Source organism: Mustela nivalis (assembly GCF_964662115.1).
Source record: "Mustela nivalis genome assembly, chromosome: X".
Lineage (NCBI taxonomy): Eukaryota > Metazoa > Chordata > Mammalia > Carnivora > Mustelidae > Mustela > Mustela nivalis.
In genome coordinates, this window is record NC_139040.1 from 119,777,878 (window position 1) to 119,790,670 (window position 12,793).

The following is a 12,793-nucleotide window of genomic DNA, read 5'->3' on the forward strand; positions in this document are numbered from 1 at the left end:
CTGTGGACTGTAATATGGAATCCTGACAAGGCTCTGAATGGTTGCTAAGTTAATAGAATATTCTGGCAAAAAGCGGAGTGGAGGAGATGATATTTTGCAATTGTCTTACTTAGCATGCTCCTTTTATTCGGAGAAACACTGGGCGATGGGGTTGGTTTCAATTTAACATTTTCCTCCAAGGGAACCTAGCAGTGGTACTCATCTCCCAGTGTGGCTCAGATGAAGCCTCAAGTCCGATGACCCTGAGGCAAACCCCAGGGACGACTCCTCTGGGCATTGTGGAGTCAGTGAAGCCATTGCAAAAAGCAGGCCCCAAACGGTGAGGCTCAGTCACTTGCTTGTTCCAGCAAAGGAGGAAGAGCATGTTTAATTGACCCACTGGTAGATAGCTGTCTGTATTTCCTCCTTTTAAACAGCCTTAGTATCTTTCTATTGTGGCTTCCCAAAGATTCCTGGCATGAGCCTTTTATAGCCCCTAACGAAGCCATTGTACTATTTTCAGTCAAGATCTGTGGCATGAAACAAAGAAGGCACTTGACAGAGTGCGCGGTTATTGAAAATAATCCCAACCTATTGGGGCCAAGAATAACCAAGCTCAAGACAAAGATCAAACTGTTGTTGCAATCTTGTGCAATAGCAGCTCCAGTGAAAAAATGCTGGGCACCAAACCAGCAGAGACAGTTCATCTCAAAGACTTTTCCTTAGAAAAGTTCTTCAAGACATCTGGCCCCCAGCTCTGAAGTTTTCCTGTTTTGTGTTATCTAAATGTTTGTTGAGTTTCAGCTTTGCTGTGTGTTTTTGGTTTTGTAAAGGAATTTACCTTTATCTTTAAAGACAGCAGGAAATGAATGATCCCTTAAGGGCTTGAAGCAGGTTATAATTGCATATTATTGTACCTGACTGTATTTTAAATAATGGGAACGTTAAAAATACAAGTATCAGAAGTCTCAGTTAAAATGTCCATGAAAGATAAAGTGGGACAGGTTGACAGGCGATTTGCATTGTTCAAGTCTGCTAATGGGCTGCTTAAGAAGTCCATTTGTCCGACATTAGGTAAAACTTAAAAAAAAAAACAACAACACTTAGTCCATTTCTTTGAAGGGATCTGAATATGAAACTCCAGTGATCCTAATGTTTTCCCAGAATCAGGGGCAGTGCTCCTTGAACTCAGACAAAATATTTTTCTTAGATAAACATTTGATAAATATCCACTAGATGCCAGTTGCTGCGGTGGCACATTAGGAGTGGCACAATAGTCACAGAAATCCCACAACTACAAAGAGGTGTGGATACATGTTTGAGAACCACCAGCTACCACCCTGATTTCCAAATCCATGACCATGCTTTGAGCGATGGGAAGATAGCCATCCAAGGCCAAGAGGTCAATAAAAATGAGATGCAGATGGGGTGCCTCGGAGGTTGGAGGCTGGGGAGGCCCAGGGGGTTCAGCTTCTTAATTCACCCCATTCTTATCTCCTTTCTCTTGTTTTATCTCTGATGACATCAGTCTGTAGGCAGGAGTGAGTGCTTAAACTGGTTACTATGTTGAGGATCTCAGCCATTGCTCTCCTTCAAAATCATCTCTAGAATTTAAAACACACACACACACACACACACACACACACACACACACACACACACAATCTTTTGCTTCAATTTCAGAATCAGAAGTACTAAGATGGAGCTAGGGACTTCATGTTTTTCTAGCATCCCCCTCGCAATTCTGATGGTCATCTAGGGTTAAGACTTCCTGGACATAGAGACCAGAACTTGGTTATGTAGCCACAACCAGCTCAAACCTGCACCCAGATAAAAATGGAGATTCTATTCCTGAGGAAAAAGAGGAATCAGGTGACAACTAGCAGTATCTGCCAATGGACTTTTGATTTCACACAACAGAAACTCACTGTGGAAAATCTAAGTGAAAGGGGAATTTACTGGATGGCTCTTGGACAACTCAGATATTCGATAGGCTGAGTCGAGGGTCAAGCTCTGAAAGGGAGCAAATGATCCATCCAGAACACTGTCATCAACCCAACCCTCAGAGCTGCCAACACCACCAGACTCCTAAATGATGCCACCGATGCTATGTATACTTTCTCAAATGTCCCTGCAGCTTGGCATCATCCTTTCTAGAATTGTGCTGTTTGATACGGTAGCTAGTACATGTGGTTAGTGGTACTATACTGTACGGTACAGATATAGAACATTCCCAATCATTGCAGAAAGACTCATTGGACACTACTAGTCTAGACTCAAAGTCCTGGACCAAGGCAACCAATTTGCCAAGCACTAGCCAAAAACTATCATGTGCCTACCTCTTGGCCAACAGGAGTATTCCCCACACCGAGATGCAATAGAATTTGCTCAAGATAGGGAGGAGGTACAGATGCCCAGCCACTAAAAAAGCAGGAAATGTCCTCTGCACACTTACTGACAAGTGTGATCTTGGGATAACTACTTTTCTAGCCTCAATTTTTTTTTGCTTTTGTACAATAGAAATAATGATAACTGCCTTGTAGGATTGTTATGAAGATAAAAAGATATGAAAATTACTGGGACCATCTACATCAATGGAGTTCTTAGATGTAATAATAACCAAATGCAGTGCATGGTCTATGATTGGACCCTGCTTTGAACAACCAGCTGAAAAAGACATTTGGGACAATTGGGGGAAATTTTAATATAGAGTAAGTGTTAGATAATATTAGGAAATTACTGTTAATTTTGTTAGGTGCAATGATGGCATTGTGATTATGTAGGACATGATGAAGTTTTTAAGGGTAAAATATTATTATGTCTGTAATTCTAAATATAAAAAATAGATGACAGAAATATGACAAAATGTGCACTGTTAAATCTAGATGATAGGTGAATGGACATTATTCTCCTTTTATCCTTTTATTTCTGACATTTAAAAAAATAATTTGTTAAGGACGAAAGAAGAGTACCATGTCCATAACAAGAACTCAATAAATGTGAATTTCTCTTCTTCCCTCATAGTCTTAGGGACCTTACACTCTTCTCAAAATGGCTGGAATGCTTCCCATACTTTTCCCAGCCAACTCCCCCCCCCCACCCCACACTTTACCCAAGGCTACCTGCTTCAAGGCTTCCTGCCCTTTCTGTGATAACACATTCTCTGTATCTGTGGGGACCTTGAATACAAGGAGTAGTTTGCCCAATAATGAGGGGAGCCTTGCAAAGAGGCACTTGTCCCTAGCACTGATACAGGATGCAATGCCTTTCTCCTGGCATCAGAGTAAGGGTTCAGAGAGAGAAAACTCAGGATACTGGTGCTCATTTTCATATTTGTCAGATCAGCCCCCTTTCCCTGGTGTTGGGGAAGAGGAGGATGTGGCAGCCAGTTTTTTCATTTTAGTTGATGCACTTATTCAGTGAATGTAGAGGACCATGGTATGGAGGCTTGGAGGGTTTGAGTCATCTCACAAAGATCAATAGTGGAAGGCAAGCAGATGGACCTAGAATAGATCACCTGATTTTCTCTCTGAGGGGTCGTGAGAAATAAACTTACCACAAACATGAGTTGTGAAGCCTGCGACAAATGAGCAGCAAGCTACGATGGCTAAATGATGTCTTTGTATAGTGTTGAAGTAACAATAGCTTTCCTGTGTGTCTGAGATCAAGGCAAATGTCCAAGGTCATCAGAGCCCGCTTCGAAAGGCAAACTAACTTATGGTACAGGACCTGTCTTTAGGGACCATATGCCAAAATACCAGCTTTGTATACAAGAAGAAAGCATCTTGAGGCCCATAGCTATTTTTAACATTAGAGATGATCAAATAGTGACTAAATAAGAAAGCTAGTTTTATATTTGGTGCAGTGAGTGAAATAATGAGTAATGACATTTTTTTTCAATCCGATTTCCACCTAAAACAGTGTGTTTCAAAGTTAACAATTGGTGTGTGTGTGTGTGTGTGTGTGTGTGTGTTGAGGGTAGAAGGAGTGCTCTGAGTGACTCTCTCACTGCGTAGCAGCTATATCCTGAATATAAAATATAAAACACTTTTCAAGGCATTTCTGGTCAAGTGGTTGGGGAGATTTCCAAAGGCTTCTACAACAGCAGCTTCTAAAAGAAAAAAAAAATTGAGGCCTAGACCAGAGCAGAAAGCCTTAAATTGCAAAGAGTAGGTGTGTGTGGGATGCCCTGAGGGTAGATAGCAATAGCAACCAACACACAGCAATACTGAGAATGCTGATCCGAGGGCGGGCTTCGTAAGCCAAGATCTTCACAGTGGCTGAAGTGGTTTTATATCAGAGGTGTCTCTGACTTTTTGCTAAAGTAAATCCTCTTCAGAAAAGACCTCCTCTGATTTATATCTACAGTATTCCCACAGATTAAAATCAAGCAATCAGCTTGCAATACAGTAAGACAAGCCACTGTGAACCAGAGGGAGCATAAATGACATATAATAGATTCAGATCTCTACAATGATTGGAGATACAGGAGTTTTCAGTTACAGAATACAGAACAACTGTGTATGAAATGTTTGAAGACGTAAAAGATGCAATCACACAGATGAGTAGACAACAATAGGCTAACAGAAATAACTAGAAAGATTTTTTAATAGAACTTTTCTAAATAAAAATTTCTAAATACAGTTATTGAAACAAAAAACCTAAATGGACTGGTTAAACAGTAGATTAAATCCAGCTGAAGAGAGGATGAGATATTACCCAAAATGCAGCACAAAGAGGGAAGGAGATAGAAACCATGAACAAGAGATTAAGTGGTTGGAGTCCACAGTGAGAAGGTCAAACATAAATCTAATTGGAGTTTCAGAATAAGAGGAGAAAGAGAGAGAGATTTGAAGAGACGGTGGCATGATTCTTCCAACACTGATGAAAGACATAATAACACATATCCAGGAATCACAACATGCCCATCTCTTCGTATACTGTCATCTCTGAAAATATTGAGTTTAGGACCGACGAAGGCTCAGATGTCCGAGCATGGCAGGGGCTGAGTCCATTGTGCAACAGAGGGTATGGGGAAGCTGTGGGAAACTCACTACACATGGCTGTCCTGAGTTATCAAGGAGGGGACAGAGACGTGGAGCTGAGTGGATGTTGAAAGTAGGGTGCTTTAGGCTCACTATAGAAGTAGTGAGGTGTCTTGTTTCTCTTCCTTTGACCTTGCACCCCCTTCCCCAAGTCCCTCAGAGCCAGGCAGCCGTGCCCTGTGGATAGCATCACCTGGGCTCACTTGCTGGCCAACTTCCATAGAGACTGAGCAATGGGAGACCCCGGCAGGAAGGTGGAAGAGAAGAGAAAGCGCTGATGGTCTTCCTTCCTTGCTCCCTCTCTGATGTCACATCTAAACACCTCATAATTCAACTGCATACACTAACTGCCAAGAGATCTTAAAAGGGGCCAGAGAGAAAAGATGACAATTAGACTAACAGTTGCCTCAACAGCAATGGGAATCAGAAGACTGTAGAATAATATTTTTCAATTGTTGAGAGAAAATAGCATAGATCTTTTAGAATAGTGTACTTAGAAAATCACATTTTAGGAAGGAGGGTAAAATTAATATGTTTATGAGTACTCAAAAAGAGGGATTTGCTATTGAAAGATATTCACTAAAGGAACATCTTCTGGAAGATGTGTTTCAGGAAGAAGGAAAATGATGTCAGAAGGATAATCTAAGATGCCAAAAGGAATGGTGAGCAGCCTGGTTGGCTCAGTCAGGAACACATGTGACTCTCGACCTTGGGGTTATGAGTTCCAGCTCCACATCGTGTGTAGAGATTACTAAAAGAATAGACTTTTCAAAAACCATATATGCATGTGAACAAATGGGCAAAAATGTAAAATCATACACACATGATCAAATAGTATTGGGAGGAAAAAGGAATACCAATGTCAAGTTATAGAGTTAAGAAAAATGACAAAAATAAAATATTGGACAAGAATCACATGCAAGTCAGGAGGGGAGCTCAGAGTTTTAATTTCATTAGATCCTTAGGGCATTTGGGTGGCTCAGTTGGTTAAGCATCTGACTCTTGGTTTCAGCCCAGATCATGATCTTAGGGTCATGACATTGAGCCCCACATAGAGCTCCATGTTGGACTCTGTGCTCAGCATGGAGTCTGCTTGTCTCCCTCTGCTCCTTCCCCCCACTCGCACTCTCCTTCTCTCTCAAATAAATAAGTAAAATCTTTTTAAAAAGTCTCCTAAGATCCTTAAGAGTATTACTAGAGAATAAGTGTTGGCAAACATTTTCTATAAAGGGGCAGCTAGTAAATATTCTAAGTTTTGCAGACCATACAGTCCCTGTCATGAATACAGAACTCTGGCCTCATAGGGTGAATGTAGCTATAGATGGTACACGAATGAAAGAACAAACCTGTAGTCTGATAAAACTTTATTTACAAAGACTGGTGATGGGCAGATTTGATCATTGGGCTATAGTCTGCCCATCGTCTTTCTAGAGGAAAGTTAAAATATTATTAATTTTTTTCTCTTTTTAAGTTAAATATACATGATAAAATTTCAATGGCGATCACTAAGTAAGTAAAGATAAAGTCTATAAAGGTCAAGTAAGTAAAAAGGAACAATGAAATAAGGAAATAAATATACCCACAGACAGACAATAAACCACAAACAATACAAAGAGTACCAAAAAATGGGAAAGAAAAAGAATCACAGAAAAAACAGGACAAATAAAAATTAAAAAATAAGATAGCAGACCAAGTCCAAGTATAATAATTGCTATTACTCACCAAATATGCAAGTGAATTACTAGCCAATTAAAAAAACAGAAATTATCAGATGGCATTTAAAAAAAATGTAACTATATGTCCATTACCAAAGTCACACTTAAGGCCCAAGAATGCAGAAAGGCAGAAAGTAACAGGAAAAAAAAAAAAAAGACACACTAGCCAATTATTAAGTCAAAGAAAACTACTTTGGGGAATACAGACTTTAAGATAAAAAAGCATTATCAGGGTTAGAAGGGGTCACTAGATCATTATAAAGAATTCAGTTCCTCAAAAAGATAAAACAATTCTAAACTTCTATGCACCTAATAAAATAGATGAAAATGCATAAATATTGGCAGGATAACGGTCCTTTGGGAGATGCCGGGAGTAGGTGACGACTTTAGGAGCTTAATGAGATTGAGCACTTAAGTAACCAGAGTCATAAAATCATGTGCTTCTTATCCTTAAAAGTAGAGCCACACCCCAAAATAAAGTGGTGTTAAGACCACCTAAAACCATGAAAAGAAGGGTGCATGCGTGTGTATGTGTGTGTGTTTCACACTTAATTAATTAGAGAAATTCCCAAAGGGATGTGTGTGTGCATGGGGGGAGTGCTAGAGGATTCCTATTTACATAATAGCCCAGAGGCTGGCTGGAATCCATTATTAGATTCCGTGCACATGTGCCCTGAAAAAACTGAGCAGAGGGGAGAGCCCGTATGGCCAGCAGAAGAAGAAAGGTAGTGTGATTGGTTCACCAAGGTAATACTCACCCTACACACAAAGGAGATCCCCTAACTTCATTTATTTCAGAAATGGTGACTGGCCAGCTAAGGCAGATGTTAGGAACACTGGGAAGAATCCTGTAGGGGGGAAAAAAACTACTCCAAACACAATTCTGAGGTCCTTAATTATCATTCACTTCATCCCCACCCATCAGTCAGTTTAGGCTACAGAGGTGTATACATAATACTGAGAATACTTGCTCTTGGCCTTCAAAGATCAGCCATTGCTTTTATAGACTAAAGGCGAGAAGTCTGTGAAAACACAGAAAACATGCCCATCTCTTCGTATACTGTCATCTCTGAAAATATTGAGTTCAGGACCGACGAAGGCTCAGATGTCCGAGCATGGCAAGGGCTGAGTCCATTGTGCAACAGAGGGTATGGGGAGGCTTTGGGAAACTCACTACACATGGCTGTCCTGAGTTATCAAGGAGGGGACAGAGACGTGGAGCTGAGTGGATGTTGAAAGTAGGGTGCTTTAGGCTCACTATAGAAGTAGTAAGGTGTCTTGTTTCTCTTCCTTTGACCTTGCACCCCCTTCCCCAAGTCCCTCAGAGCCAGGCAGCCGTGCCCTGTGGATGGCATCACCTGGGCTCACTTGCTGGCCAACTTCCATAGAGACTGAGCAATGGGAGACCCCGGCAGGAAGGTGGAAGAGAGGAAGAGAAAGCGCTGATGGTCTTCTTTCTTTGCTCCCTCTCTGCTGCTGGAGAGCATCCCTTCAGGACTCCTGAAGCTCCAAAGATCCTTTGGCTATAAACAACCCTACCTTAATGCTAATGGTTAGCATTTATTGAGTGCTTACTGTGTTCCAGTGCTTACTCTAACCCAGCACAGTATACAGGTGAACTTGCTGAATCCTCCCAACAACCCCATGAGGTCGGTATTCTATTTACAGATAGATAACTGGGACACAGAAGGGTAACTAACTTGCTCAAAGTCCATCAGCTACTAGGTGCAGAGCTGGTATTCCAACCCAGGCTGTTTGGCTCAATTGAGTGTCTATTTTTAAGCTCTAATAGAAGCCATATATGTAATTTTTTTCTACTAACCCTATTTAAAAAATGGGAATTAAAACAAGGAAAATTAAGTTTAATAATATATTGTTATAAACCCAATATATCCAAACTATAATTTCAACACGTAATCAAATATTTTCGAAATGAAGATGTTTTGCATTCTGTATTTTGGTATGAAGTCTTTTAAAATCCAGGGTGTACATGATACTTACAACACATGTCATTTCCGACACTGAATGTTCATTGGAAATACTTGATCTGTATTTAGATTTCATAAAATTTACAGTTGAAAACATAAGTTAATGTACTGGAGTCATTCCGACATCTCCAAAAGTTTTCCAATGAGTTGAATAGGACTTCTGATTTTCAAATTCTTTTTTTTTTTAAGATTTTATTTCTTTATTTGACAGAGAGAGATTACAAGCAGGCTGAGAGAGAGGAGGAAGCAGGCTCCCCGCTGAGTAGAGAGCCCGAGACGGGGCTCGATCCCAGGACCCTGGGATCATGACCTGAGCCGAAGGCAGAGACTTAGCCCACTGAGCCACCCAGGTGCCCCTGATTTTCAAATTCTTAATAAGCTTTTTATATTAGAATGATTTTACATTTACAGAAAAGTTGCAAAGATGGTACAAAGGTTACTATTTCCTTATTGTTAGTATCTTAGGTTACTGTGGGACATTTGCCACAATTCATAGATAGATCAAGACGACATAGATACAGTGGTAGAAGCTATTTCCAGTTTTTCTTTGTATTTCACCAGTTTTTTGATGAATGTCGTTATTCTGTTCCAGGATCCAATCTAGAACACTACCCTGTATTTATTCATGTATCCTTAGTCTCTTGATCTGCAATAGCTTCTTACACTCTCCTTGTTTCTTGTGACTTGGACAGTTTTGAGGAGCACTGGTTGGGTGTTTTGAAGAATGTCCACCAAATAAGATTTGGCTGCTATTTTCCTCATGATGAGACTGGGGTGACGGGTGTCAGGGAGGGAAACTACAGGGCTGAAATGCCTTTCCCCTCGTGTCGTATCAATGGCATGTGCTATTGACATGACTTATGACTGGTGATGTTGACCTGGATCATCTGGCTGAGGTCATGTTTGCCAGGTTTCTGCACCCGAAATTACTTTTTTCTCCCTTCCATACTCTTTTCCTTAGAAACCAGGTACTGAGCACAGACTACACTTAAGGATAGTGGAGGAGGGGGTGTGGATAAAGCTGGAAGTGTCAGTTTTAAATGGAAATTTATTAAAATCAAATAAGAACTTAGTTCTTCTGTCTAACTAAGCATATTCCGAGGGGCTCGGGCTGCTGTATTGGCTAGTGCGGCACTCTACATTACCAGATTTCTGTGTTCGAGGCAAGAGGCAGCTGGTGAGGAGGTGAGGTACTGACAGAGATGTGATGGGCCTGAGTTCGAGGATCAGAGATGTTGAGACAATTAGTGAAGCACAAGAGGAGGCCAAGGACAAAAGATAACTTAATGAGAAGCTTTAAGGCAATAAGGGCTAGGTGTGTGTGTGTGTGTGTGTGTGTGCGCGCGCGCGCAGAAAGGGGAGAGGGTAGGAATGGAGAGATGTTTCAGAGAATGCCTTAAGCACACCTTAACTGTGTGCTTAAACCGAGCCCTCGGTGTTGGTTAGAAAGTTTGAACTCACAAATCCGGGCTTATGTTTCAGCTGTGCCGATTCTTAGCTATCTGATGATCTTGGGTCAGCCACAAATCCTCTAAGCTTGTTTCCTCATCTGTAAAATGGGTAGGTCCTATCCTAGTACTCACCTCATGGGGACATTGCAAGGATCAAAGGATCCTTGTTTCAAAGGGCTTTATAATCTTTGCTAGAACCTACAAATGGAAAGGCATGGGATGGTGTTGATGGGACATGAAAATTAGCTAGCCTCTTGGTAAATGGAGGTGTATTGGTTCCTCTTTTGTCCGCCCCAATGCCCAGATCCAGTCTCTCTGCCCCATTCTGTGCCTTGGGAACTTACACACTGCCATCAGCCAGTCTCCATGGCCAGCTGGCATCCAGCTGGGTTGGTCAATGTGAAACAGCAGCAGGAACTCTGAGGGGCAGGAGAAGAAGCCAGGGGATTTCTTCCTTGCTCTTTCTCTGCATTGGTATCCTGTCTCTGGTAGTGTCTGCACCTCTCCAGGATGACAGCTCCCATGGGGGGACCCTTCCCCCATGGAGCCAACTCTCAAAAGCTCCAGTAACACTATTTCCTTCCCTCACTCCTTCAACCCTAGGAGTGGCATCAGCTCCCCACTCCTGCTGATTCCCGAGGGCCTCGCCATCTTGGTTTGTTCCCCTAACCCTGCCCATACCTCATTGTGGCGTTCTCTCTTTGGTTTTCGCTTAAATCGTCTGGTAGGAAATCTATGCCCTCTTCAATCCCTGACTGTGGTCGGAGAAGATGGTAAGGAAGAAAAAGTTGAGAGTGACATATAGGGTCGGCTGAAGGACATGAGAGCACGAGGCGATGGCCCCAGTGCAAGGACTCTAGTGACTGAACTGGGGAGGCATCAGGCTCTGAACAAACACGATGTCCATGAAATCAGAGGTGAACAGACACGTGGGAGTCAAGTCATCCAGAAAGGCATGGAAGATGCCAGCGGTGGGGCTGAGATAGAGAACAGAGAGGGAGAAGAGTTTAAGTCTACAGTGACATTTCCATGCCAAGTACACCAAGAAGTCAGCCAGATAGCGAGAGCTGAAGCAGAAGGTACTACCCATGATGGAGGCATCAAGAAGCCGTGCTTGGCGGTGCAGATATTGGATTCATACAAGTGGGCTTCCGTCCACTCCACAGAAGCTCTGGGACCAGTATAGCCCTTCAGAATTGCCCCCAGGCAAGGCAAGTATGTGGGCCTGTCTTTATACTTCCACTTTGGCAATCAGGAAATGCAGGCTGCCCCGGTGGAGGGGTGTGACTGATGGACAATTCCTGAAGGGCTGCTGAGAATACTTAGCTGCCATCAATTCCCACTTCCTGGGGGATTGAGCACCCTAGTCCCGAAAGGACTAAATACGTAACTGGCCAGGATAATGGCAGGGAGCAAGAGGTGCTACGATGGCACCCCTAGATGCTGTGGCGGTTGCAGAAAGATAAGACACGGTGTCTGCTCCCAAGGAGCTTGCAGTGTAGTCGAGGAGATAAGGCATATAGAAAATTAGCAAGCAGTACCAGGTGGCATGGCACTACTGCCGGTGGATGGTACAAACAAGGATAGAAGGATCCAGATCCTTTTTAGGCTAAGTGGAGTTTCACAGGTGGAAAGTCAGGGGCGTAGTTTTGGTCAAGAAGAGTAACTGGAGAAAAACCGATGATCTGGGAATGGGCATGGGGTGTCGCAGTGTTTCCTTCGTGGACGGGGATAGGCAGAGCCAGGCTGTGGTCCTTGTGCGTTGGCCTGTGATGTTTTTCTAAAGAATTATTGGGTTTGTCCTAAGGTAGCAGGTCCCTAAAACCCATTCCTTAGACACACGAGATCTTGGTGTGTGCTGGCTGTGTGGGAGAGGAATGACCGACTGGGACTAGGCAGTTCCAGAGGCCTGTTGGTAAGGAGCGAAGTAAGTCTGAGAGTTTGAGTCCAGGCAACTGAGAGAATGGTGGTCCCACTGCTGTAGGTGGGACTTCCAGGAAAGTGGACTATGGGATCAGATTCCTTGAGAGGGCTTGGTAATGAGAGGTAGTTCGGGAACACGATCTGTAGAGCTAATGCCTTGAAACCAGGAAGGAGAGGGAGAACTCCAGTAGTGAACATCTACGAAAAGAGTGGAAGCCTAGAAAGCTCTGAGAGGCATACCTCCAATACTTAGACAGTAGGTCCTGTACTCCCGCCAGACCTACGCACTTGGTCCTTGAAAATATATATCCTAAAGCATTTTCAGAAGGGCAGGCTAGTCCACAAGACCCATAAGCATCAGGAAGAAAGAGAAATGGCAGCAGGTTCAGAGCCTTGGCCCTGGTACATTTTCTGTCTCCTTGGTTGCAATGACTTTGTTGGCAACAGAGGTCTGTGCATTCCAAGAGTTTGAACTTGAAGGGGATGTCATTTTTGTTAACCTTTAACCAAGAAGGCAGTCAGGGAGGAGATAAATGATCTGCTCAAAGAAGAATAGTGGTTGCATTCAAAGAGGGAATAGGAGATTTCAGAGGTGTTATTGTGAGCGACCCCGTGACCCTTCTCTTCGTTGGAGGATTGGTGGAGAAAAGGCTCCCCCCACTTTTTCTCCAGGCATTAAAGGTGAAGTCCCG

General features: G+C 42.7%; 1 long non-coding RNA gene across 2 annotated transcripts in view; it reads left to right on the forward strand.

Annotated features, from left to right (window-relative positions):
* Positions 1-12,793, forward strand: part of LOC309856807 — a 227,534-nt gene that overhangs the window by 139,131 nt on the left and 75,610 nt on the right. For both annotated transcript variants that reach the window (XR_014307361.1, XR_014307362.1), the window contains one exon: positions 8,939-9,077. This is a non-coding gene — a long non-coding RNA (uncharacterized lncRNA). The remainder of the gene's footprint in view (positions 1-8,938; positions 9,078-12,793) is intronic.